The sequence below is a fragment of the Vanellus vanellus genome, assembly GCF_965231255.1.
Source record: "Vanellus vanellus genome assembly, chromosome: Z".
In the NCBI taxonomy this organism is placed as follows: Eukaryota; Metazoa; Chordata; class Aves; order Charadriiformes; family Charadriidae; genus Vanellus; species Vanellus vanellus.
Genome location: NC_138908.1, coordinates 4,395,026 through 4,419,258, shown reverse-complemented (window position 1 = coordinate 4,419,258; position 24,233 = coordinate 4,395,026). Strand labels below are relative to the sequence as shown.

General features: G+C 38.4%; 1 protein-coding gene across 10 annotated transcripts in view; it reads right to left on the bottom strand.

Annotated features, from left to right (window-relative positions):
* The window catches only part of MEF2C (myocyte enhancer factor 2C), a 142,245-nt gene that overhangs the window by 113,359 nt on the left and 4,653 nt on the right, over window positions 1-24,233 (bottom strand). For 7 of the 10 annotated variants that reach the window (XM_082497085.1, XM_082497076.1, XM_082497073.1 and 4 more), the window contains exon 2: window positions 18,688-18,786. The gene's annotated coding sequence lies outside the window, so the exon portion shown is untranslated. Of the gene's footprint in view, window positions 1-14,612; window positions 14,909-17,528; window positions 17,643-18,687; window positions 18,787-24,233 lie in introns of those variants that run through there. The other 3 variants (XM_082497079.1, XM_082497081.1, XM_082497082.1) reach the window with 2 other exon arrangements.

The window sequence follows — 24,233 nt, the reverse complement described above, 5'->3', positions numbered from 1 at the left end:
CAGTCAACCACTATAGCGTATTTCTAGATAGCTTTTTTAACATATATATCCTATCAATAACATGAACTCTGCAATTATGTGAGGTGCAAAAATACAAATTCAGAGTTTTAAGTATATAAAAGCACTCCCCAAAATGAAATAGTGTTTAAAAATATGTCCTAAAAATACTGATCAAATATCTGTAGATGTATTTAATTTATGTTAATGTATATATGCAGTTACTTCAAATGCAGCCAAGCCACTAAACTCATTAAACTAGTTTTTGATTTGGGGAATTAATGGAGATTGCCACTGTCAAAGATTTTTTTTTTTTTAGCTCTAGATAAAAAAAACACCCAGAGACATCAACCTCTCTGAACAAAGTATAATTCAAAGATAGATGTTAGATCATTAAGGATGAAAATAATAGGATTACAGGCAACATCAGCTTGTAAAACAAATTCTGTTCTTTAATAAACATCTAGTGCGCCCATGCATATTTAATGTTAACAGTTTTTTAACAGCTTGGGCTGTAACCTTAGTAGCCCAGTGTGGAATTTGCTATTGTCATCCCTGCCTTCATCGGGATAGAGGTAGAAAGCAGCAAAGTGGTAACTTAAATTATATTTACCAAATTTGAGCTGTTGATTAACTTTCCTCTGGCAAAGACAAAATGGGAACACCCCATCACCTCATAAACAGTATTATGTTGGTTAGACACCTTCCATAAAGTTTAACTAACACACCAAGTCTTCCTACTGAACACTGAGAACTGCAAGACATTCTTAACGGTAAAACTATCCACATTTTCTTTCCTTCTGCCTTCTTTGTTTACCCTGTTTGTTCATAATGTTAATGCCTTGAGGTGGAGGCTGTCCATTAATGTGTATTTGCACAGCATCATGCGTTATAGGCCCTAATCTCTGTTAGGACCTGTAGCTGTTACCACAGCACAACAGTAAGTGGTAACGTTAATTGTGTATAAAGGTTTCTTTCTGTAGACAACAAAGTCCAAAATAGTCAGATTTCATTTTGCTATTTGTATCTACTCAGCTTCTTACTGGACAAATACTTTGTGCTAGAAGGAACACATACTCCCTTATACAATATCCTTTTGTATGCTTCATAGGCACGCAGGATGCTTAAGACTCCACATTTCTGGATGATCAGCAATATTTATAAATTGAAATATAAAATTTAAAAGAAGTACCATAATATTTTCTAAATAAGAGTTGAGAATATTACATTTATTCCAGAATGCCAGGATAACGGGCACCACTTGAAACTGAGGTCTGTCGCTGTGTTGTGATGATTTCCTATATATATTATTGGCAAATCTATACTTTAAAAAATAGGAATAAAAAGAAAGCTAAGATGTTAAACAAATACCCTGTTTAACCTGGTGCAGAGTAGCCTGGGTATAACCCTATGACTGAACAATATATATATATATAAAAAAATAACTAATTTATTCTCAGTTACTTTTTAGAAAAGAGAATCCTGTATAAGTGACTACAGCAGCATGTTCTGTCACATTCTTTCCATAAACTGAGCCCTGTCAGTGACAGCAAAACAGATTGTGTGCATCTGCTGGGAATGAGCCAGATGACAGTGGAAGAAACACACATGGATACCTTGGCACAACAACTAAAGAAGTAGAAGAAAAATGGACAGAAAGAAGCAGAAAGTTCTAAACTTTAATTAAAATGGCTCTCTAACAAAAGTGAAGTTATCTAAGAGTCTGTTGCAGACTGTATGCTTTGCTTTAGGCTGTAACTTTCCAAAAGCAACTACATATTTATACTCTACGTTGTCCTGTTTACTTCCTATGGTACTCATATGGCCACCATTCCCACAGTGTCTAGGTCCCACAGAATTTGCCTCAGGGAAATACCATCCGTATTGTACAGATACGGAATCGATGCTCCAACAAAGGGAAATGATCTAAAATAGGTTCTGGAAGAAAGAGTTAAATCCACACTGTCCAAATCCAGGCTGCCATCCTAAATGCTAGAATATCCTTCCTGTGCTTAGCTCTGCTTTCAGACAAAAATACTCTTATACCTAAAACTGACATTAGACAAATAATCTGCTAGTGCTCTAGCGTTGCAGGACTAGTGAGCGTGACAAGTTAAATTAGCACAAATGGTGACTGTGTCAGCTTTGCTATTACTGCTTGTATCCTCTCGTTTTACTGTTGAATATATGGATTGAGAGCCCAAGATGGCTCTAAAAAGGATCAGTGAGTTACAGTCTTCAGTACAGAACTGCTACTCCAAATAGTGGTAGCTGTGTATTCTCGTATTAAAGGAGAACCTGATCGTCACTAATAGTTAAAAAGCACTCCCAGCTATTGACTCATCATGGCAGCAGAACTGCACGCTTATGCTCAGGAATGAATTCAGGAATTCTGTTGCTCTAAAATAAATCTTTTATTTCAGGTGAAAAGTAACTTAGATGATTTCCTTCTTTTTTTTTTTAAAAAAAAAAAAAAAAAAGAAAGAAAACAACCCCAGTATTCTGATTGCAAGGACATAAAAACTCTGCTGAATTTTGCACTGATGTTTTACATACCGTTTTGCTTTACATCTCAGGAATAAGATGTGACTGCCAGCTGAGTAAAGATTAGTATAGCACCTAATGGTCTGAGCAGCTCAAGTCATCTATTTAGAGCATCTGGAAGCCTCATGAGGCCAGCCGTCAAGGCCAGCCATCTCAGTCTGTTATGTATTCCATATGCAGTGACTATCTAATATTCCGATAGTACTTCAGAATCACATTAGTAAAAAGGAATGATTTGGTATTTATAAAACTCATATATATCACTACATAGTACAATTAACATCCAGCAGACAGAAGCTGACATATACTCGCCTAGTCTGAGAAAGCTCTAGAACAGCGTATAATGCACCTTCATATTCCATCTCAGTTCAGGATGTGTGAATGGCAGCCACATGTGTACAGACTTTAAACCCCAAAAAGGACTTTGAAAACTGCTTAAGTGTGCTTATAATGTTTTTGATCAAAGAAGTGGTAGATCTCTACCTATTCTTCCCAGTGTGGTCCAGAAGAGAAGATAAGGAGATCTTCTTTTGAAATGTTCTATTCAAATCGTACCTTTGTTTCTAATGAGTCTGGAAAAAGAGTCAGAGTGGAACTGAGAAAAAGAGGTGGATGTTAATTAACAGCATGAATGATAATTCTGTATATAAAGCAGTTTTTAGTAGGTCATCAAGTCAGTGGAGTTATGCTGGAATACACGAGCAAAGGACATGGTTTCGTATATTCTGTTACATCTGAAATACTGTTAAATAAACACTAATATCTGTGGATGTAAGTTCTCTTTGTATTTGTGAAATTGGAATTTCCCAATTATAGTCAAAAGAAAAGCTGTTTCAAGCTCTTGGATAAATACTGGTCAAGACTGAATATCGGCGCAACTTTTTAACCAGAGTTGTTATTCTTCTTCATTAATTCAAGCATAATAATGTGGTCAGGAAGTCAGGTTTGGATTCACACCCACATATTCAACAGGCACATTAACTGTACAAGAAACTGGCAAAAGAGGCATGCGTGCTAGGCCACAAGGTCTTTCCTAAAGGACCACCCAAGCTCTGCTGAAGACGACTGAGAACATGCACATAATAGCTATTTTTGAACTATTTGTTCTCATAAAGGTTTATTAAACACTCTTAGGTAGCCTGAGCAATTTATTGCACCCTGAAGCTGTACTTCCTGTCTCAACCAACCTATAATCAATCCATTACTCATTTACAGCATGCTCGTTGTCCTCGTATTCAAACACCTCTTCATGTTTCGAACTCCTACCCTAGATTTCAGAGCTTTGCTAGGTATGCTATGTCTCAGTTCAAGAAACAAACACAAATGAAAGAATGAGGCCACTAAAAATTACGAGAGACTGACACAGAGGTATTTATAAAAGATCTAGTCTCACATATTTAGATGAATATACTTGTAAATGTAAAGATAAAACAGAAGGCACTTTCTTCTTATACATTGTATTTTATAAACTAAAAGCAAACTTCTCAGACAATGCCATAGGAAAGATGGCATGGAACTGGTTGTTTAAACTCGTTTTACGCTATAGTGCAGACTAGAAACACAAAAAGGCTTGTATTTTTTAAGGAAGAGAGATAAAAGAGCATAAGAAACCAACTCAATAGCTAAAGAGCTATGGCATTCCAGTGAAACATGACTCAATTACAGCCCTTCGTTTGATGAATATTTAATTATCTATACAAAAACGGGATGGCCTCACATTTGGAAACGAAAAGTAGCTTTCTCCCAGAATATTCTATAGCCAACTGATTAAGGACCTTTCCAGAAAGACAGAATTGTCTTTTCTGTGAACTGCTCTAAATTAAGGGTAGGAAGTATTTCAAATCAGCTTTCTCAAATCCTGAATTTCTGCTATAAAAGTTAAAACGTGCTTATAAAGAATTTATAGACTTAATCTGGGGATGTGGATTCCAGTAGAAAACAGGACACAGCAATGTAAAACCTAAATTCCCCTTTCTCGTGTTGCCCTAAGTCCTTTCTAATTATGTGGATACATCCTGGCATGATGAATAGATTTTAGCTTTTACAGCATCTCAGTAAAGTTGCCAATTTTCATTCGTGTTTTGCCCTTGGAAAACCGAGACACTGCATAACAGACTTGCAGAAAGAAAGTTTGCAACTGCATTTAAAATTACGTTTAGGGGTTCTGAGTCCTTTTCTTACATTGTATGCATTGGACTGTTGTATAGCTTCTGCACTTTATTTGCAGACTTTTTTACTGGGCATCTGTTGCCTCAAATAAAGTACATCTGTCTTTTTAGGGATGATCATTAGTGAATTGTATGTTAAAGATTTACAATATATTTTTAAAATTCCCCCTTTATTTTTAAGTTTTGGAATTCCTATTGAAGTATTCTTCTCTCTGGTCTTGGGAATCATCACCGCCGGGTTGCGTGCGGTGCTGGAGATTATTATATTCAAGAAACTTTTTAAAAATTTGGAGTACACTTTGGACCTGAATGTGTTGTATGTTCACTTTTTCAATAGAAAACCTGTATTTTAATCTTAGATATCTAGTTTAGATGACAAAACATGCTCTGTGAACAGATACGATAGTGGGTATTTATTTAACTGTTCTGAATTCAAGATCAGCATTCAGACCAACATATGAAAATAGAACGCTGATGATTCTTTTTTTCGCAAGTGTCAGCAGGGGAATCTCACTAAACTCTATGTCTGTAGATTCCTTGTGATTTTAAAGAGGTCTTTTTGATATATCTACATTGTACTTTGTACTTTGAACTCATATCTATCGAACATGGAAGCTGCATTTTTAGGATGATGTTTAAATCACGGAGCAATCTTCTGATCCATTAGTGGAGCAGCTTCCTCTTTCCGATCACATCTGGAAAACAGTAGAGTGAAAGGATAGAACAAATACTTTCTTCCTGACCATCCTCAAAATTACTTTTTATCAGAAATCTGTAGAAGTGCTATTCCATGTCCTGTTTGGGGTAGTCAAAGTAGTGATGGTCTCACGACAGGTTTGCCTTTAATCTTATACAGAAAAATGTGGTAGAACATAGCGCTACTGCTTTACAGACGACATTTAGCGACTTGTAACAGAAGGCAGCACCAGAAAATCACCACTTGTCCAGATACATGACAAGTATTGCTCTTCAACACAGACCAGAATATCTTTCTTTCGTGTCATGCCTCTTTGCTGCATCAGATATTGTTTCATATTGCTATTAAGTGACAAAAAAAAAAAGAAAAAAAGAAGTTCGATAAAGAACACACTCTGCTTCCATTGATAAATCTTGGTGCTCTCAATTAAGTATTTTTCTACAGGATTAGAAGGAGGGGAAAAAAAGCATTCCTAATAGCATTAAAATGCCATGCAAAAATACCACTTCTTCTATTGCTTTCTTTGTATCTGTCATGAAGATTTGCATTATGTCTGTCACCACCGTATCTTATCCCTGATACATTTTTTTAAAAAACATGAAATTCCAGGAAAGATAGCACTCGGTAAGGATGCCTTCAAGATGACTGTTCTGCTGATCACCACAGAATGTAATACTGAGCTTGTGACAATGGCTACTGGAAACATAACTAAAGTAAATGTAATATTCTTCATGGGGATCTAAGTACTGGAACTTGTACTGAAGATATATTCTCATTTTGCTCTGTCAATATAAAGTTTTGGAAAAACCACAGAAATATGAGTCAAATTTTCCAATTGTATGACAAGAATATTATAGGAAATCTAGAAGAAGATTGTTCTGTTTGTGTCCTATGCATAATCTTTTTTATCACAGCATCAACAATAAAACAGAGACGCCAGATCCTATTGTTATCCCAGTGAAGATATGCAGATTTCCACCTACCAAGGATATAGGTAGGCTTTCTCCATTTCTGTACAAGTAATTACGGGCAGTTCTGCTTTAATTAGGTAGCTTGCCAATCATTCTATCATGTTTCTTTTTAAGAAAAGCCTGGAATATTATTTTCTAATTAATACACATTTTAGAATGTAATTTTAAATTATTTCCAATTGCTAACAACATGTCACATAAAAAAAGAGTACTAGTAATCCAACAAGCCCGGGTTGTATTTTTTTTAATGTGCATTCCCAAGAACATTAATGAAATTCTGCTTCATCCTACTTATTTTTAAATGAGCCTAACAATCCATAGGCTCTTACTAACATTTATGGTCATATTTCTGATCTCTAAAATTTAGGTATGTGTGTTTTGGATGAAGTCGTACATTTATATGCCACTGCAAGGATGCATTCCCTGGCTCAGTATTCTGACATAAAAAATGTGTCATGTAGAAGTTTGGTAAGTGTGCAGTTTCACACTTATTTCATATATTGCAGTAGGGTAATAAGCTGTTTTTTCCCTCATTCTGCTGCTATATCAATTCCTTGTCTGCATGTTATAGACATAAGCAAGATAAAGGAAAAACTGACCACTTGTCCAGGATTCTGAGGGGAAAACAGGTTCTCATCAAACACTGCTTCAAAGATTAACTCCTTATAGGTATAGAACACATTTAAACAATCATTGTTATTCTTTTGTTAAGACCATTACCCTACATCTGCAAAATTAAGGATTATTCATAGCAATGCAAATTCTACACACTTCAGTAGGAAATTCGTTTGAAAAACCTCTGCAAGATTAAGATTGTATGTTCAGCTAACATGTATTGTCCACTGTCTTCCATTTGCATACCATCTTACCAAACAGTCCGTAGCCGCGTTTCTCCTAATCTTTCTAAAAGCCTTCCTCCTTTTTTGCTGTTTCTCCCACTTCTTATATTCAGTAGAGGCAGGAGCGACATCCAGGACACAGATGGACAGAGAAAAAGCAGGCCTGAGGATAAGTGTAGAGGACATACTGTCTCCTGCTGGTTTCACAGAATATCCTCAAACTTTCTCTACGAACTGCCCAGGCATTCCCAAGGGTTACGGCAACCAGAGGGGAGTTCCTGGCAGCACAAGTCTGAAGCTAAAATGCCAGGCTGAAGGGGAAGCGTGGGCCAGCACTACGGGACGGTCACGGAACCGCAGTGTCCTGTCGTTTCTCTACACCACTCCCCCATCATTAGGGACAGCTTTTCCACCCGACTCCAATGAAATTATTTAAAACAATCTCCACTGAGAAGTCCATATGGAATTTTTAAATTAAAAGTGCCACAGTCTAGCTTCTTAGGTTGGTGGATACATTCTGGAACATCTTAATTTCCTGTAATGATTTGACAATAACTAAATAATTTGGATTATAATAATGCATCATTATTTTGAGTATAATGTCATATCGTAATGTATTTGTCACTAGGAGGAAGAATTTATTAGAAATCAAGTAAATAGCATATGCTACTATGCTACTTGTTATTTATATTACCAGAAGTAATGTTTCACGTGGGCAACGTTCTGCGTTATGTTTACTTTTGCAGATGTGTTTTATAAACAATTTCACAATTCTCCCTCCTTGTCCTTTGTACATACTTTGCTAACGGCTATTGATTGACTCTTAAAAGTAAATAGTGAAATTTAACTGAGCATGGGTTCCACAAATGGCATGCGTCCTGTATCTATAAAAGCAAACATATGTTATTTTTAATTCCGTTCATTTAACTGTACATCCTGTGATTACAGGATGAGAGATAAAAGACAGTGATGTCTAAGGTGGATGCCTGCACTAGCATTTGCTTAATAATAATTTTCATTATAAACTTCACTGAATCAATTATACAGTTGAAGAAATAAGAGGCAGGAAAGACCTGTTAGGTTGGATTCTAAGTTTTGTATCAGCAGTGCTTTATAACCTGGGAAATGGAGGCAGAGGAGCTTTATGCCATCTGTTCCAATCTGTCCCTAATCTGTGGACTGCCTTATGGTGAACTTAAGTGAAGGCAGCAGACACTGACTTTCCAGGACCTGCTGTACTGGCCAGGATCTCCGAAGCCCTCTCCGCTCAAACTCTTGCAGCCCTGCAATGTCAGAGAAGGTGGCAGAAGGCAGAGATAAGTACATCTACCCTGCTGAAGCAGGTGACTGCTAAGTCACCTGTTCAGGGAATTACAAAAGGGGCCCCGGCTACAGACCTCACTGGTGTGATAACTGAATCCACCTTGCACGAGAGCGTATTCCACACAATATTAAAATAGACAATTCTCAGATGATTGATCCGGACCTGTTTCTAAATAAGTCAGATAACATTCTTCTATAATTTCCTAGCACATATTTCTGCAATCCAAATATATTCAGTTGTAAAAAAAAAAAAAAGGGGGGGGGGGGGAATGCTCAGTGCAGTTCTGTTCAGCTGTATTTCAGAGAAATAGTCCTACATTTGAACTGCCTTAAAGATTCTTTTTCTCTATGCTTTCCTCTATTTCTCTTCCAAATTTACTTTCTCTTCACAAGGGAAGAAGCAATGTAACTATATCACTTTTGCACGTTAGCTTTCCTGGCTGAATAACGGGTGCCATTTGCATACTTTGAAATACTTTCAAGATGTGAGGAAGTTTAAAGGCTAGGATACTATCCGATGTTTAGTGGCTTAAATAAATGGCAGATCTCCGAAAGGTCTCTTTGCAGTTCAAAACTGATGGGAGAAAAATGTGACACTAACAGGGTTGATGGCAAAACACAATCCTAAACCCTGCATTTTTTTATATATACTAAAACCAAACACTAAATCCCATGACTGAGATCTGCATATCTAGACTTAACTCTCTGTATTCAGTGGGAAATAATTATTTTATCTGTAAGCAAGCACCTAAATTTACCATATGTGCCTTGAGAAGAAGTCACAATTTTTTATTACTCATATTAACTGGTAGACTTATGATTTTTTAATAAATAATAATTTCATTTCTCTTTAAAACTTCCTTAGTAGAATAAGTATCTAGGAATTCCACTGCTTTTCTTGAAAGTCTTAGAATAACAGGCTGTATTTCTGATGTCATCATTAAATTGATCTCAATACTTTACATAAAACTGTGTGACATTAAAATGTGCAAAAGTGCACTCAGCCTTGGTTGCTTCTTTATCATTGTAAGACCGTGCCTGACAGTTCAAATATACAGCTGGGGCCTGCAAGCTTTATTTTGTCACACTGACACTAGGTAACTTTTTGAAAATTACACCCTCCACTCAAAAAAATAAAATATTCTACTATTGTATGATATAAATCCAGTATAACTGAACGCTTTTTCAGTTATTCGTGAGTTATATGGCCAGACTTAACTTCTAAGAAAAGGACACTGTAATTCAGTCTTTACCACTCCAAGCTCTGTTTCAATATTTTATGCACATGAATTCCTTTTCAGAAGTACTGATCATCCACATCTACAATCAAAAGTGTAAGGTGCAGGTTTTGCACATTTGAAGACTGTTCTACTACAGTTTTCTTGCTTATAGAGCAGTAAAATAACTAGGAACAATTACAAAATGTGATAACTCAACTATTCTTTAAGGACTGTAATCAGCGAGCATGTATCAGGCTAATCTTTTTCATGTCATTTGGCCGTGAAGTACTTCAGGATATTCCAAACATTTCTATAACTGCATTTATTGCCTATTTCCAAGGGCTCACTTTTCGAAACATTATCCTACCAAAATTTGAAACATTCCCATTTGAGCCTCATAAAACATTGTTAAGAATTTAGTGTAATGCACATAGGAAACAAAAGGAGAAAAAGAAAATGTACTTTACATAGAACATAAACTTTTCAAAATACAGCTAGGCAAAGCTAAAATGAAAGAAAATCAAAATGTGCTTTCGGTGTCCATTAAGATGAAACATCTGAATTTACAGGAGTTTCCTTTCTGATTATAATAGCACACACAAAATTAAATACATAAATATTAATTTTATGTATCACATAAGATGAAGACAATGAAAAAATATGTTTACATTTATGGTTGACTCATTAGTGTTTTATTATGTGAAACACTAGGAGGCATCAGTTGGGTAAAAAAAAGAGTTCTTTTGAAAAATGGTAAGAAATTAGCATAGAAGTTATCAGCTTCCAAGTTTCATACTCACAAATGTTAAAGGCTGTACGTTATAACTAAATTATGCAAATAGCCGAAACTATTTTCACTGCTAAATCACATATTTAATAATATAGGGACAACATTTAATTTCCTAGCCATTTTCAAACCAGACTACTATGTTCACATATGCAACACAAAGTACAGTTTTACATCGTATTACATTTTGAAAAATAACAGACTAGAGGTAAACTAAGATGACTTACTTGTTCCCGAGTATTATACTTTTTGATAAATCTGCCAAGCCCTGACACATTTTACGCTTTCTCCTCTGCACATAAGCCCTTCATAGGGTAAATGCAGTGAATTTAGTACAGTCCTAGGCACTTTTAAGAACTTTTTATTGCTATTACAGGACATCATCTAGGCAAAAATGTTTTTAAAAAATCCCAGGACAATCATTACTACAGTTTATATTTCCCCAAAGCAGTGACTTAAACAGCTTTTTAAAAAAATTGTGTAACAATGCTACAAGTGGCTCTGCCTTTTATTATAAAGTCATATGAAACCAGTAATGTAAAAATTGAGTTTTCCTTTCTTCAAATTGCATTTAACAATGACTAAGCAACAGAGTTATAGTTATCTTAAAAAATAATCAATTGAAATTGAAGTGTGCCTTGCCATGCTGCAGCAATCAGCTTTTATCTCTGCCCAATCAAAATGACACGTGAACTGCCTAATCCTTCTTTTGTAAGGCACATAAGACTTTGTTGTCACTGTTGGTTTTGTGAATCGCCTCTATAAGCTGTTCTGATTTCCTAAAGATGACAGATCCTAGTGAATAGACAAGCTCTACTGCACTGCAGTCAATGAGACAGTGAGATTAAAGTGGAGGACTGAAGACACTAGCTTTTAATCACCATTAGTTCTGAGAAAATTACCTTAAAGCTGGTCAGAGGACCCAAATAATTCCTTTTAAAAACAGAAAATTAAAACCCTAAATTTTTCAATTTTTCACTTGTACCATCATTTGTGTTTGCTGACCATAGCTCTTCTAAACCCATTTTGTTTCTGAAATAAAATAGAAAACTCTATTTTCATCCTTTTCAAACACCAGAATGCCAACCATGCTCTTAAGCTTGAAGTTTTCTAGCTGTTCGGAATTACATATGTAATTTTTTTTTATTTTATACCTAAGTCGCTATAGAGCCAAATGAGGACGTAGCAAAATCTCTCTGCTGATATCATACAGCAAAATTTAAAAATCTTAAAATACATCACAAATATAACTGCTTTGGTTATTTTTCAAAATGCTGAAGCAGAGACTATAAACTCCTTGAAATTATATAGCACCTTATTTATGTTCCTCTTCATAACCAGTGTTTTCAAAAGAATACCACTACACCTTAGTTGATTTTTGGATAAATTATCATGTAATTTAGAATAATGATGTCCAACAGGTAAAAATGGAGTCTACACATCAAAAAACAAATGTTTACTTTTTCAAGCACCTAACAGCAGTTAATGACTTCTTGCTCAATGAGACGCAGAAAAATACTTAGCTGTCTCTGATGATAAACAGAATTATTCTGGTGAATAATAAATTAACCTGTTACGCAGAAAAGTGAAATTAAAAGACATGAAGTTGGCTAAAGTATTCTATTCACAACTCCTGCTCAGTTCCTAAGTTTCTATGTAGTTGTATTTCTCTACTAAGTAGTGAGCTATCAAAATCTCTCAGAGGTAAACTTTTGGGAAAAGCTTCAGAAAGCTTCATTTCTCTTTGTCTATAACATTTCAAATGTTTTAAAAACCATAACCATTTAAGAGAGGCATCTGTCTGGTTTTGAATATATATGTTGCAGGTACATAAATTAACGGTGTTTATTAAAAAAAAAAGAAAAATTTTCTGATCCTATATTGAAAGAAAATTCACAGTAATAAAGTATTTGTGTGAATTTTCTTACAATGCTCCAAAATAGCAGCTCAGGAGCATAACTCTAAAAGACTTAATCTCACACACTACTCATCATTTACTACCAATTTCTGTAAGGCTTTATAAGTCTAAGTTTCATTTTTTCTTGGTCAAGTAATCTTAAGAAGACATAGACATATCTGATTCCTGCATTCATTTATAGGACATCAAAAGTGACATTCTTTACATCTCTGTCCTAAGAGAGCTATGGGACAGGCAAGAGGTTTAGATCTCCTAGGGGCCTGATCCTGTCAATTCTTTTTCCTGTGACTTGTTAATTTTCACTCAAGTAGTTTCAGCATTGTCAGTGGGACTAGTTGTGTAAGTAGTGTTTGCATGAAAGGTTTTCATGTTCAGGTCGCAGAACTATCTCCTCATACTAGCTATGTAGGGCATATTAGTAAAAATATATATAAACAGCAAGTTTATAAAATAAAAGGATGTGTACTACGAGGAACATAAACACCCTGAATTAAGGACCATTCTCTTAAGTTCTTACTCAAAGAATTTTTCCGTTACTTCTAAAGGGACTTAAGTGTGAGCAGAGCCTTTAGTATTAGACTCGACATGAATTATGTATTCATTAACATAGAAAGAATAACGTAACATATATTTTAATAAAGCTGATAAAGTAAGGAAGTCTTGTGGGTTTTTTGACTTCATGTTACATAAATAGTTCACAAAATAACAAATCCCCAAAGTGGCCATTTGCCTCAGCGTTTGAACTGGAAATCAGTATGTATGTAACACAGAGGTTAGAACTGGTTCACAGGTGGTTATATCTCCATGCCCTGCCAAGCCTCTAGGGATTAGAGTTATTATACTCCATATAAACATCTTTACTCTTCAACCACAATACCCGGGAAAGTGTCAATAAAAGAAATCTAGTCACATTTACATCTAATATAATTGGTTTATCACCTATCTTGTAGTTCTTTTAAAGTAAAGATATGAAACTAGGACATTTGCCATTAAGCTGATTGTCAGGTAAGTGCTAGGAAAATGCTTTTTGTGTCAAGACAATTCTTTTCTGATCACCAGTAAAATACTGGCAAAGTGCCTTTCTCTGCTTAATTCTCCTAAATCTTTAGTCTTAAGTTGTGTATTACAGTATTTAACTTCAGGATACTGGTATTTGCTAATAATAATAATAATTATATACAATAAAGAAAATAGAACTCTTCTATACAAGACAATGCTTAGGTTCCCACAATGATTCATTAACTTTTGTTTTGCATTGTGCTGCTGCCTTTTTTTTTTTTTTTTTTTTTTTTGAAAAGGAGTTATTAGCTTGTCTTTATACTTGTTTTGCTTTTCAGGCTGACAGAAGGTCACATTTAAGTTCTGTGGGAAACCCTAAGTATTACAGTTACATAATGCACCAATAGTCTTATAAGTCTCTCATTTACATTAAACTTTATCTTAGCCTGTAAGTAACTACTGCAGCTAAACCAGCCAGTTTTGTAAGGCTGATTAGCTCTACACCCTTGTATTAAGAATGTAAAGATTACTCAAAGTACTACGTAAAGACTGAGGTATACTATTCCAAAAGAGGTCTGCAGCCCATGATTTAAATTACCACATCAATGCAAGGGGTCTTTCCATCTCAAATATAAGTATTCAAATGAAAGAGGCACAAAGTTAAACACTTGCAAGCATGCATTACCTAAACTCCAGAACTGAAGAGCCTTCATACAATGTTCTTCATACAATGAAGTTTAAGCACATTTCACTCAAACTGGATTGTTTCCTTAGTCTGATAAATCAGGGTGCAAGCACTACAAGGGCATAGCATTTGGTGAACTATTCAAATCAAACAAGCTTCAAGCACTGCACAAGATCAAGCACACAAATGATGTAAACTAACTTCATCAAAGTTTAAACGCTTATGACACTGATAGAGACAAGTCTGCAATAATTCACTAGACAGTGAGCTATGTTAATTGTCTAAAAAGTTACTTTTAAGCAATTGACAGTGCAATCGTACACTTAAAAAGTCTGCAAGCAACCTCAATCCCAGTCCACATACAATGACCGATGCATTCTTCAAACGCACTAGGAAATGTACATAGGGCTTTTGTACCTTGCCCGCTACATTTTATTCCGATGCTGAATTTCACATGTACTTACATTATAAACATTTAGCTGTTTGGATGATCAGGCTAGTCCTTGAGATATTTTCCTTTCATAGGAAAAAGAAAAAATCCCTTTACTTCTTCCAGCCTTAAATATTCACCACCTGGTTCAACATGCAGCCTCCTTGAATCACACACACAACCTTCAAAGTCAATCCAATAAGCAGCCAGAAGCCGTCTGGGGTGTGTGTGTGTGAGTGTGTGTGTGTGTGCGTGTGTGCAGCGTGGAGGAGGAGAAAGTGGCTGAGCTGCTGGTCGGATTAAAAGTAACCGGACTCGTCCTGAAAGCGTCCAGGAAGGAAGTGACAGCAGGCGAATGGGAAAAGGCGAGCAGCTCACAGCCTTTGTAACATCGGGAGGGGAAGGGGGAGGCGAGGAAGGGATTCAAACTACACGCCTGATGAGGTGTCCTTCTCTGCTTCGCTCCTTCTTCCTCCCTTTTCTTCTCCTTCTCCGTGTCTCTATTTCTCTCTCTCTCTCTCTCTCTCTCTCCCTCTCCCACAATCCCAAACGAATGACTCTCTCCTCCCGAGCTGGAGAAATAATCAGTTTCACTCTTGCAAAAAGGGGGCGGGATCAGATCCCGAAAGCGTTTTAATAAAACAAACATAGAGCAGCAGCAGCGGCAGCAGCTCCCTTCCTTGCCCCTCTAGTCTAAACTAGATTGATAAATTACTCCACTACACTACTTTAATTATGTATATGGTATGCAGAATAAATCACTGAACATCAGCACCTCAATCAAGCACTTTTTAAATGATAATTGCATCTTGGGTGAATCAATCTTTCCATTCCTGACATTTTGCTAATTTTAGTTTTACGGTGGGGGTAATGGCATATGCCACACGCAAACCTAATGACAATCCTTTATTATACCCTGGCGAAGACAACACGGCGACCCGATGCTTCCTCCCCCCCCCCCCCCCCCGGCGAGGTGCAGCAGCGTGGGGAAGGCAGGATCGGCAGCCCGGGTCACGCCGCCGAGCTCGGGCAGGGGCCGCCCGTTCCCCCGCAGAGTAGCCGCGAGGGCTCCCAAATGTCCCTGCCTGTCGCCGTCCTGACACGCCGGCGCCCACCCGCGTCCCGCTCTGCTCCGACACTTCCCGGAGCGGTTTGGGGCGGGGGGGGGGGGGAAGCAGCAACCCCGCGGCTATCGTCCTTGTTACCGCACACCCCCGCAGACCTCCCGCATCCTCGGTGGGGTCCTTCTCCCCGCAGCCCAACTTCCCAAACTCCGCCGGCTTCGCAGGGCGAGAGCCATCCCGAGGGCAAAGTTTGGGGCAGCACCGCCATCCCCGAAGAGGAACGCCGGACGGATGGATGAAATGCCACTCAGGTCCCCTGTCACCGCCGGAGAGGGTCTCTTGTCAGACTTGCCCACAAAAATGCAGCATTACCAGCACACTGTGCGTATAAAAGGACAGGAGTTTTTTTTTTTTTTTTTAATAGGTTCATTTGCTTTTAAAACCGTACTGAAAGGACCGTACTGTATGGGAGACTGAAGCCAAATTAAGCACATGAAATAATTTGTGAGTAAAACTGGACTTTGCAGATACTTCTTTTAATTTCTATGTAGATAGCCAACTTTTATGACCCTTCAAGAGCAGCAGGGGAGTTTATAAAGGCACAGACCATTATTTCTATGATAGATTAAGGTACTGGAAATAGGAACAGCATGCGTGATAAAACCAAACGACTGAATTCAAACAACAGTGATAAATATATATTTGGTTTATTTTAATACAAGTCCTTGGTCTCGCAGTCTTTTCCCCTATAAACATCTCATTGGGCCACTGACCTACTTCCAAAGTTCCGTATTCGACAGTGAATAAATGCCTTTTCAATTCAACTGTACTTCTTAAAACATGGATGCTCAAAGCATGGTCAGAGTACAACAAAGCTCAGGCAGCTCTAACAAGCACCCTGCAATTGCTCTCACTGCAGATCCCCAGAGAAAACCTTTCAGTGGCTGTGGGTCTCATCATGCCCTACTCTGTCTTGGTGAGATTTAGACACAGAGTGGTCACCTCTCAATGGACAGAAAGTTAACGTGCTACAAATGTCCCCAGAACAACAACAATAACAGTGACACTGATGTGCCCAGAGCCACCAGGCAGCCAGACACGAACCAAGCACACTGTATACGGTGGTGAGAGGCACATATGCTCAGCAGTGTCAGCAGCGGAGACGGAATAACGTTGGGGAAGAAATATTTTCTCAGCCTCAGGTTTGGCATGAAGTGCAGCAGCAAAGAAATAGGGAACAGTTACGGGTTGTACCCTTGCTATGCCCCTTCTGCAGACAATTTTGGTCTCCTAGCATGGCACCCAACTATACAGTAATATTCATGTTTTCTTAGTGGCAAAAATAGAAAATTGCGTTAAGACTTCACACTTTTATGCTCCAATTGAAAATGACTGTCATCTGCTTTATTTTGTGCAGGATACGTAAGTTTTCAGGTTTCTGGCTAGTTGGTAACACAGCCCTTCAACTGGCAAGACAGAACACGAGCACCATCATATCTTGAAAGCAATTATTACAGTAGGCCAGTATTTCAGAAAATAAAAGTATACAGCAGCTTAGCACATCTACTACACCTCCATGTGGGCACTTGTGGCCTAATCTTTAAATAGTTGTGACCTTCACATACTGGAGCACCTTAAAGCCATGCCAAGTTTTTGTCATGAGCACAATTCATCAAATCCATGTAAAGGACACCTCAAATTTAAAACAGGGTTCAGATGCTAGATGGACAAACAGATATAAGGGGAGGGATCAGGCTTTCTCACTCATATCAGGGTTAGATATGTCATGAATTTATGCAGTATCTTTTGAAGTGTTCAGGGTTTTTTTTTCTCTCTTTTGCTGCATTTAATTTTAAAATCTGGAATAATTTCAAACAGTGAAAAACCTTTGTTCTGGTGTCTGTACTTGTACTGATGCTCCACAAATGCACCCTTTTCAAATTTCTGGCATGAGACTCAAATCGACTCTTTTTTGCTGGTCACAGGTCATGTGTAGGTCTGCTGACAAAATTATTTTTTTCTTAATCCACCACCTGAAGCACGCACTGTTTTAAACAATGAAACGTCAGTCAAAATGTAATAATTATAAAATCAGATCTCCAAAGTTTTATCAAAGACTGAAGTGTGTATCCAAGTATCTCTTTCCCTTACAAGTGTGATTATCTCAAGGTAACATTCCTTTGAAGGTGATTATCAAAGTCCGTTTTTGTTCTTTTGTGGATGCAGAATGTATCTTTCCCTTAGGAGAAATGAGATTGGCAGCTTACATCTTTTAATGGTGTTTAAACTGAAAAGCAGTAAGGTTACTATGAAATGATCCACCTCCTTTGCTTCTTAACCCTGGGGCGGCTTGGTTTCTATTTTCTGTTTAAAGTTCTGCTCAACCCCACTCCACTCCACGCCTCGCTCTCTTCCACCACCTCCCTATCTTGTAAGAGCAACACAGTATAACACTTCTTCCCATGTCTGGCTGCTTTTAAACTTGGCCCACGCTGGGTGCAGCGCTTGAAGTAAGCTTTACAAAATTATTTTAAAGTGAGCTGGGGCGGTTGCCACAGCAACCCACCCTGAGAGAAATCGAGGCTATAGATTAATCTACCCCACAAGATTATTCAACAGTACTGTATTTGTTCTTCATTCATTCAGAATATTCCCTCAATCCATATGCCTTTATAATGAACAAAAGATGTAAACTCAGATAATTTCAAAGATAATAGGATATATATTCCAGGAGCACAATTTAAATGCTTTGTAAACCACTGCAAAGAGCTGAAATGTACATGATTCTTTGCAAAATCATTTAATTGCAAAAAAATATTTGCAAGGTAGGCACAGCTGACACATGAACTTTAAATAAAATGGCATGCCATTACTAAAATGGTGTTGTATGCATCAAGCAATGATTACAGAAAGCCTTTGTCACAGGTGTACCTGTAAGTACATAACACAGCAGAGCTCGCTCTCCAGGCTTTGCTTTTAACATTAAATCTGAAAACAATAAATAATACTTTGTAATATTAAATGCAATAAATATTAAACACTCACCACATACACCCTCTGTATTGTCAAAATCATCCGCCTCCAATCCTTTACTTAATCTTTCCCATAGTAGTTACTTCACAGTTTACAATTCTTGTTCGGCACCTTAGATGTTTAAAAGCACAAAAGTAGTGTATTATTAAAATGCAAACCTATAGTACTTAAATATATTTAAGGAGATTTATGAAACAATTTCTATGAAAAGAACAAGAGTCTTTACTGATGTGCACTTAGGCCTAAAAGGAATATCACTTGTAAGTAACTTGACATTTTCAGAAGCTGTAATAAGCGCCATCTGAATCCTACCTTAGGGATGCTGCACTATCAATAAAATTACAAAACTATTGATCTTGGACTGTGCTCGTCCTCCCATTGGTACTTAGAAAACTATTTATGCTTTTACATGCATTTAGGAAAACACGGCTGTCTCATTGTTTAATAAACGCCAATTTGAAAACCCGGACCAAACGCTAAAATGTTAAAAGCTTGACATATTCATGTCTTCCGTCTTTTAAGGACAAGCTGGATGCTGTGCCACTGCCCAGGGACATGTCTCCTCGGGCCTGCCTCGAGGAAAAGCAACACAGGGTAACACCGGGAGCACCTTTTTTAACCCAAACGCCCTTTTTTTTCCATGCACCTGTGGCTCTGTGTGTGTGTGGGGGGGTGTCCCCACAGCGAACAGACCAAGGGCTCTGGTGGGGCGCCCGCTCGGGTCTCTCACCCGACCCCTCTCACCCCGGACACACGTGGCCTCGGGCTTCTTCTATTAATTTATTTACTGATTTATTTCGGGGCGAGGGTCTCCCGCTGACTCCGGCGGTGTCCCCCCTCCACCCCGCGGCGGCAGGTAGGCCACCGGCCGCCATCTCCTCAGGCAGCGCGGCCCAACGGCCGCCGCGCGCGCGCCCGCCCGCCCCGCCCCCGCGCGGGCACCGCCTCAGGCCCCGGCGGGAGCGGCGGGGAGCGGCCCGGCCGCCTCAGCCCCGTTCCCCGCCCCCCCGTCCCCGCTCCCCGCTCCCCGTCCCGTCCCCGGCGGGGAGGTAAGCTGCCACGCGGGGGCGGGGGTGGTGACGGCCGGTGCACGGCCTCCCCCCGCCCCCCGGGGTCGCTCCGGCCGTGGCGGGGTGCTGCAGCCGCCGCCGCCCCGTCTCCATTTCGGCGGGAAGTCGCTGAGGCGGGGACAGGAGGGGTGAGTGGGTGGGGGGTGGGTGTAGGGTGGTTTTGGTGTAAATTGGAATAAATGAGAGTTTGGGAGACTGAAGTACAGTCTATGAAGTCCGTACTTTAATAGTGCTTTGCCCTCTCGGGGTGCAAATCGTGGAGGCAGAGTAATCTCGGGCGTTATCTGTTGCTTTCCAGGCTTTCTGGAAAGTTTTTTTGGTTTTGTTTCTTTTTTTTTTTTTTTTTTTTTGCAACGCCCCCTTTTTAAAAAAAAAAAAAAGATTTTTTTTTTTTTTTTGTGCTCCCTCGCCGATATTTTCAAGGGCCTTTGCAGGGAAGAGGGTGATTGTAGAGGGGAAAAGGCTGCCAAATGCACTAAGTCAACAATGAAAAGGAGGATCGTTTGTTTTGCTAAACTGATCCAATTCTAGTAATCAGAAGTGTTTCATTGTTACACAAGGCAGTTTCTGAAACTGTAGTTTGCAAGTTGATATTGTCCTTTAAATATCTCATAAACAGTTGCCCAAAGATTATTTTTATCTAAGATTTTTTTTTTTTACTGTAATGTTTGTTTTGTTTTTTTTTTTTTTAACAGTGTTTGAAAACTAGTGATATGTGGTAACTTCTTCATAGACAATTTTTTTTTTTTTCTTTTAAAGGTTAGGCATTACTAAAATAGTCCTAAAAGTGTAAATATAGTATTTATTACTTTGTGAATGACAACACGGGGTCCTATTAGAATCAGATCTGAAGCTAGTGATAACCACATGTGTATGCCACACATGCTTTTTAGATATAAAGTAATACTTAAGGTCTGGCATTTGCTTGAAAATGAGGCTGAATTTGCATCGGAAGGAGTTAACAGCAATACAAATGCTGAATCTGGTGCTTGGCGAGGAACAGGGATGCTCTGGAGCTCACCCACCGCATCCAAAGTCCCCTGAAGCCTGTTGAAATCCAATGCACTCTCCTAGGTTTCAAGTGAGACCCTAAAATGGAAGCTTGGCCCTGCGTCAGTGGCCACCCGGATCCTATTCCTGCCTCAGAATTAATCTTTGAATATGCTCTAACTCCAGTTCCTGTACCAGACACTGTCTCTCGGCAAGATGTTCAAATGTGCTCATCATCCTATGGCAACATTCCACCAAATGTATGTAGTTTATATATACACGTATGTATTTTAGGGGTACAGTACTTGCAGTCAATGATCTTACTTGAGTGTAACTAAAGGAAGAATTTAACCTACTAACCTTTCCCCTGTTGAGATTTAGGGACTCCAAAAATGTGAGTCTAGACTTACATGGAAGAAATGTATCAAGGGTTTTGAAGTTCTTCAGTGCTAGTCAGAAATCGGCAAGCAAAACTTTAGTCTCAGACAAACTCGAAAGCTCTGTAACTAGTTTTAATTCTGCCCCCTCCCCCAGTCTCTTCTGACATAAAGTTAATTAGGTGAAATTTCAAGCTAAATGGGCTTTTTTTCCTATGCAAAAATATAAAAATAGATCAAATATGAGCTTAGAGTGGAAATTTGGAATCAATTCCCCATCTTAATAGGGTTTAAGTACAGGAATGTATTTGAAGAATAATTTGGAAATGTTGTCATTTTCATGAACTGCTGTTCATCAGTCTGATTATTCTGCATCTTCATATGCCTCGGAAACATTAGATTTCTTTTTTTTTTTTTTTTTATAAAAGCAAGGCATTTGGTGGAAATGTAATTTACCATATGGTTTAATACAACTGTGATTAAAGTCTACCTAGATTATTAAGCAGCCTTCACCCAAGAAATACAATATCTTTACCATTCAGCTCAGTTGCCAGTACGTCAGAGCGTGCTGGAGGGAGTTGTGCTGTGCTTTGGTGACTCTTTGTTCTGAAGGGCCTATGTCCAAACAGGGAATAAATCAGAGCAGCTGTGGGGCCGCTTAAATTTACGGAAGGGATCAGGTAGGTTCCTGCCAACTGCAAAGTACAGCAGTGGGAGTCCCTGTCTTTAAAATTTTTATCTGCCTTGCAGTATCTTGCACAACCTCTACGCTTAATGAAGGTAACTTCGTATTTCATTGTTAATTTATGCAGCTTTAGAAAGTTTAAAACCTTTTCACCATTAGCTGGTCATTTCAAAAGAAGTTTCTGCTAGGACAGTGCCCCCTACTTCCCTCCAAGAAGAAAGGCTTCCAGAAATTGAGTTTCAGAACTGGATGACCTTGCTCATTCCTGCTACCACATTTCTTTGCCCATGTGATAGCCCCCAGTTGAATAAAGAGAATCTCCCTTCTCTTTCATTTTGGGAAAGGTTGGAGGAGGCGGGTAGGGGGAATAAAGTTTTTTTTAGGCCGTGCGTTCCTTCTCTTTTCCTGAAATGGAATTGCCTGACTAAGGTATTGTCATATTTTCAGATATTTTGCCAAAAAACCACACAACTCAAAACAAAAAATATGATTGCACCCCCTTGCTAATTGTGTGACACTCAAGTATTTGTCTGTCTTGCACTGCATGATGATGTGATACAGAAGCAGACAGCCATAGATGGCCAGAAAAGGCTTAATTAAGTATTCTGCAGCTGCTACAAATTAGATCAGCATCTGCATCTGTGTAGACAATGAAATTCATGGTAATTTTGAGGGCCAAGCAAAGTAGAGATTTGTTTTGGATAGACCCCTAGCCACAATTCAAACAAAATTCAAATCAAACCTGTTCTAAGGGTAGAAAAATGTTGGTCAACTTCATCTCCTTTTGCTGAAGGCCACTATGGTTCCCCATCCTGACTACAGATACAGATTCAAACAGACCACATGAAAGGCTGCTGTCACAGTATTCCCAACTAGAAGAGGAAAAGAGGAAATGCCCCCCTTTTTTTTTTTTTTTGGAGAAACTAAATTTTCAGGAGTTCTCCAGACTAGACTTTGAGATATATTTTAGATAAGCACCCAACATTTTGGCTGTTTCTCTGACAATTTGCCTCTATTTCAAATTGCATACCACTTTCTGGAACCAAAGTTGGGGTAAATGATACGCAAATTTTAAAGGTCAATTATCCTGCCTGTTGTAACGGAGTATGCTGTATGATATTTGCAGCATAAATTGAGTATAACATACCATAGCAATAGATTAGTACATGCGATGAGGGGATAAAGGTATTGTTGGCTAACTGTTTTATACAGATACGCTTGCATGCAGGTATCAAGAATTACTAGGTTAGTCTGTGGACATTTTGAGGAAGTGCACTGTTTTTAAGTGTTTGTAAACTCTTCAGTACTACCTGAGTGTTTTTGTTTTGCTTTTGAACAGCTACAAGCACAAGTGTTGATCCATAAATGTGTCTTCTAAGTGCTGCTGTAATACTAATATTTCTATTATCAAAACAATAATTAATAGAAGACTTGTATTAGGCATGTTAGAGAGGCCTTTTGAAGGTTGACAGCTCTTGTTGATAAGTGAAGAAGAACTTGTAACCTCTGTGGCCATAAAATGTAATTGCACAATAGTTGGGTCAGCTTTTAGATGTGCTTGTGCCACTTCTGTTCGTCTATATTAAAACTTCCATGAGCCTCCAGCTGTGATGTCATTGGTTATAACTCTTCCCATGGAAGCACTTTAAAAAGTTGATATTACCGAGGTTAAAAGGAAAGTAAGCCTCAGAGGTCATGTTTGGATGTGTACTTTGGTTTAGATGTATTTTGTCTGAAGTTACTGTTGCTGTCGTATGATCTAGTTTGAGCATCTTTGCACAGCTCCTGTATGATACGGACAGATTTAAGTCCCCATTTCATCTCTGTTACGTTCTGCAAGCCTGCACGAATTGGACCAGCAGGATCTGATTTCAGCAATGGCTTTACAGATAGCTACTCTGATGCGGTTAAAGGAGAAGAAACCTGGTTACTAAATCGAAGAAGTTCCTGAAGTTGAGGGTTGTGATTTTTGTCACGCAAATAAGGACCATACAGAGACAACTTCAGTTCTTATATTATTAACCAATTAATCTCCAGTCAAGTATGTAGTCAAACCTCTTGAACTGACCCGTCAACTGTGTCGTTACCCTCTCAATTTTTAAAGTCGTTAACAGTTAAATACATACGTTATGGTAGCTCTAGCATTTGTCTTTACCTTTCAGGTCTACATAGTCCGAGGGTCTGTGCTATAAAGCCTCTTTCTGCTAGTATCTCTGGTCATGACTTAGTTGTTCTCTTGGCTGTGACTCGGATAAAGGAGTAGGGGCTGGAGACCAGGTACATATTTGAAAGAGGTTACGAGATTTTCTAGCTCTTGAGACCAAAGGGTCTTTTGGGATCTAGGTATTCAGGTAGGGTGATGATGGGGCAAAAGGCATACGGGCAGAAATATTTTAAGAAGGACTGTCACTAATGGGGATAGAGAGGTTAAGAATT